This window comes from Elephantulus edwardii, unplaced genomic scaffold (genome assembly GCF_000299155.1).
Source record: "Elephantulus edwardii isolate Elephantulus edwardi_28Jun2011 unplaced genomic scaffold, EleEdw1.0 scaffold00016, whole genome shotgun sequence".
Lineage (NCBI taxonomy): Eukaryota > Metazoa > Chordata > Mammalia > Macroscelidea > Macroscelididae > Elephantulus > Elephantulus edwardii.
The window spans coordinates 2017025-2022019 of NW_006399766.1; the positions used below are offsets into that span (position 1 = coordinate 2017025).

The following is a 4995-nucleotide window of genomic DNA, read 5'->3' on the forward strand; positions in this document are numbered from 1 at the left end:
CTCTAAATCTGAACATTCAGATTAAGACAGACTAGGAAGAAGGATTGGCCACCCACTTCTGAAATAGCAGGCCTCTGAAAACCCTATGCACAACACAGATTAACAGGATAGCAAGTAATAAATGTTGGAGAGGATGTAGCAAGATAGGAACTCTTACACATTGCTGGGGGGATTATAAAATGGTACAACCACTCTGGAAGGCAGTTTGGTACTTCCTCAAAAAGCTGATCATAGAAATTCCATATGACCCAGCTATTCTATTGCTTGAAATATACCCCACAATAATGAGAACAGAGGCTCAAATGGAAACTTGTATGCCAATGTTCATAGCAGCATTATTCACCATAGCAAGAGCATGAAAATAGCCCAGATGTCCAACCACAAAAAATGGATTGAGAAGTTGTGGTGCATTCATACAGTGGAATAGTACACAGAACACAGGTGCAATGACTTTTTAAATTACTACCTAACTTGGGAGGGACTGGAAAGCATTACGCTGAGCAAACTAATTCAGTCTCACAAGGACAAATACTGTATATAACCATTATTGTAGAATGAGTATGAAGATCCAAGCCATGGGGAGGGCAGAAGTGGAGGGGTGAGGATGCGCAGGGGGGTGGGGTGTTAATCATAGGGTTGTACAATTCAATGGATGAGGGGGTGAAGGAAATGGGAAGAATCTTTTGTGACAAACAATGTATACAAGCTTTGTAAATATATTCCTACAATTAAAAAAAAAAGATGGAGGGAATACACTGAAACACTCTATCAAAAAGAATTAGCCAACACAGAAATATTTAAGCTGAGAGTACTGAAAAACAAATTTAAAACTTGAGTCGCAATATTAAAAGATTCTATGGGCAATATTTTGAATGATGCAGAAAGCATCAAAAGAAGATGGAGGGAATACACATAATCACTGTTCCAAAAATAACTGACTAACACTGAAAAATTAAAGGAAGGAGTCAATGGCAATGAAGGAGGAAGTGGAAACTTCTTTGAAAACAATGGCAAAAAATTAGGCTTCAGAAATTTATGGGAAAACAACTGTCTTGTTTCAATTAACACTTACAGCCTTGGGTAGGCTCACCAGTCTATACCAGGAAATTTGGACGACAACTGTCTGGAAAATGGATAGGAAGAGGTAGATATTTGTTCCCATTCCCAAAAAGTTGATCCAACTGAATGTGGAAACTATCAAACAATATCATTAATATCACATGCAAGTAAAATACTGCTGAAGATCATTAAAAATGGCTAGAAAAAGAAATGGCTAGAGCAGTACACAGATAGGGAAATGTCAGAAGCTCAGGTAGGATTTAGAAGAGGCCATGGCACCAGCGATATCATTGCTGATGTCAGATGGATCCTGGTGAATAATAAAAGAATACCTGTTTGTGCTTTATTGACTTTAAGCAAAGGCATTTGATTGTGTGGATCATAAAAGTTATGGCTGACACTGAGAATAATTGGAATCCCAGAGCACTTAATTGTGGTCATGCAAAACTTACGCCTGGAGCAGGAGGCTTGTTGTGCAAAAAGCAAGGAAACACTACATGGTTTAAAATGAAGAAGGGGATGTGTCAGGGTTGTATTCTTTCTCCATATGCATTCAATCTGTATGCTAAGCAAATTATCCAAGAAGCTGGACTCTATGAAGAGAAATGTGGCATCAGTAATCAATAATCTGCATTATGAAGATAATACAACCTTGCTTGCTGAAAGTGAAGACTTGAACACTTGTTGTAGAAGATCAAGGAACGCAGGCTTCAAAATAGATTGCATCTCAATATCAAGAAAACAAAGCTTCTTACCACTGGACCAATAGGCAATATCATAGAAGATAGAGAAGAGACTGAAACTGTCAACAACTTCATCTATAATTAACACCCTTGGTACCAGCAGTCAGGAAATCAAGAGATATATTGCACTGGGAAAGTTTGCAGTTAGGGACTTCTCCAAATTATTGAGTAATGATGTCAGTTTGAGGACTAAGATGAGTCTAGCTCAGGCCATGGCTTTTCTGATCACTTGCTATACATCAGAGAGTTGGGCAATGAATAGGGATGACAGAAGAAATGATGCCTTTGAGTTGTGGTGTTGGAGAAGAACACAGAACCTCTGGTGGACAGCAAAAAGAACAAATATGTCTTGGAGAGAGTGCAGCCGGAGTGCTCTTTGTAGGCAAGGATGATGAGGCTTCACCTCACATATTATGTTGCTAGGAAGGACTATTCCTTGGAGAGAGACATGATGCTTGGAAGGGTAGAGGGTCAGAGAAGAAGAGGAAAACCCTCAATCAGGTGGACTGACATGGTGACTGCCACAGTGGGCTCTATTGTGTCAGGAATTATGAGGACACCACAGGATAGAATGATCCACTGTTCACAGGGTTGCTATGAGTTGTACTTGACCCAATGGCATCTAATAACAACCATCATATGATCAAAAGCCAATGGTAATGAAAGAAGAATTTCAAGGAGCACTGAAGGCATTGAAAAAAAAAGGCCTCAGGAATCGTTGGGATACCAGTTGACATGTTTCAACAAACAGATACAGCCCTAGAAATGCTCACCAGTCTATGCAAGCAAAACTGAAAGACAGTTGCTAGGTCAACTGACTGGAAGTGATTCATATTTATTCCCATTCCCAAGAAGGGTGATCCAGACGAATGTGAAAATTATCTAACAGTATCATTAATATCATGTTGTTATTATGTGATGTTGAGTTTCCTGTGACGCATAGCAACCCATGTACAACAAACAGCCCTAAACCCTACTCTATCCCCTGCCAATCTTTTTGTCTCTGACAGACCTATCCCCATTACCCCAGTTACTGAAGTAATCCATCTCATTGAGGGTCTTCCTCTCCTGCGCTGTCCCTCCCTCCTCCCAAGCATGACATCCCTGTCCAAGGACTGATCCTACCTTGCGACATGTCCAAAGTATGTCAGACCTTCAGAACCCTTGCTTCCAAGGAGCAACCTTGTCTCACCCTCTCTAGGACAAACCTGTTTGTTATCCTAGCAGTCCATGGTACTCTCAACACTCTTCTCCAGCACCACAGCTCAAAGACATCAATTTTCCGTCTATCATCACTAGTCACTGACCAGCTTTCTAATGCATAGCAAGTAATTGTGAAGACTATGGCCCAGATCAGACGCACATTAGTGTCCAGACTTACATCGTTGTTCTTCAGTACTTTGGAGAGATCTCTGACAGCAGATTTTTCCCAGTGCAATTTGTCTTTCAATTTCCTGGCTGCTGGTGCCAAGAGTGTTCATTGTGGGGCCAAGCAAACTAAAGCTGCTAATAATCTCAATCTCTCACCATCTATCATGATTCTGCCAATTGTCCCAGTGGTGAGAATCTTTGTTTTCTTGATGTTGAGCCTCAATCTATATTGAAGGCTGCAGTCCTTGACCGTCTGCAGCAAGCACTTTAGGTCTTCCTCAGTTTCAGCAAGCAGGGTTGTGTCAACTGCCTAACGCAGATTGTTGATGAAACTTCCTTCAATCCTGATGCCACATTTATCCTCATAGAGCCCCGCTTCCCAGCAGCATCAGGATGGATGGTGAAGAGATTGAGATTGTTAACAACTTCAGTCTGCTTGGCTCCACAGTCAACACTCTTGGCACCAGTAGACAGGAAATTTAAAAAAAAACGTTATTGCGATGGGAAAGTCTGCTGTTAGAGACCTTTCCAGAGTACTGAAGAGCAATAGTGTCACTCTGTAGACTAAGGTGCATCTGATACAGGCTATGGTCTTTGTAATCACTTGTTATGCATTAGAGAGTTGGACAATGACTAAGGAGGCTAGAAGGAGAATTGATGCATTTGAGCTGTGGTGCTGGAGAAGAGTATTGAATGTACCCTGGACTGCCAAGAAAATGAACTGATTCATCCTGCAGAGGGTTAAACCAGGCTGCTCCTTGGAGGCAAGGATTCTGAAGCTTCATTTGACATACTTTGGACATGTTGTAAGAAGGGAGAGGTTCTTGGAGAGGGACATCATGCTTGGGAAGGTGGAGTGATGGCACAGAAGGGGAAGACCCTCTATGAGGTGGATTGATTCAGTGACTGGGTTATTGAGGATGGATGTGTCGGAGGCAGTGAGATTGGCACAGGATAGAGCAGGGTTTAGGGCTGTTGTACATAAGGTCGCTATGAGTCGCAAGCAATCCAACGGCACATAACAACAACAAAAACAACATATATAGATTGAAAAGATATGGAGATAGGATACATCTTTGACACACACTGTTTCCAATTTTGAACTATGCAGTGTTTTCTTTTTCTGTTCTCATGACTGCATTCTGGTCCAAGTATGTTTCACATAAACACAATCAAATATTCAGGGATTCCCATTCTTTTAGAGTCAGCCACAGTTTGTTGTATTCTCCAGTCAAATCCCTTTGTATAGTCAAGGAAACACAGATAGACATTCCTCTGGTATTCTCTGTTTTCAGCCAAGATCCATCTAACATTAGCTACAATATCCCTAGTACCATGACCCCTTCTAAAACAAGTCTGCACCTCTGGTAGTTCTCTCTTGATGTGCTGTTCCAGTCGTTTTTGGATAATCTTCAGCAGAAACTTGCTTAAATGTGATATAAATGACACTGTTTAATAATGTCTACGCTTTGTCGGATCACCTTTCTTTGGAATGGGAACAAATGTAGGCAAGCAAAATACTGCTGAAGATCATTCAAAAACAGAACAATACACAGAGAACTGCCAGAGCTTGGCTTTTCATCAAATTACCCAGATGAGCATAAGTACTGCTCCTAGAAGACAGTCTGAAAATAAATTTCCAGAAAAACAAAATCTATTTCAGGAGGGGAAGATGATCCCGGAAGTATTAAAAAAAGATGGAAGGAATATACTGAGTCACTGTATCGAAAGAATTGGAAGACAGAAGAATTTCATGAAACAACATATGAGCAAGAGCCTATGGTGATGAAAGAAGAAGTTCAGGCTGCTTTGAAGGACATGG

General features: G+C 40.9%; 1 protein-coding gene across 1 annotated transcript in view; it reads right to left on the bottom strand.

Annotated features, from left to right (window-relative positions):
- Positions 1 to 4995, bottom strand: part of LOC102867769 (chromosome unknown open reading frame, human CXorf22) — a 187476-nt gene that overhangs the window by 80967 nt on the left and 101514 nt on the right. The window lies entirely within an intron of this gene.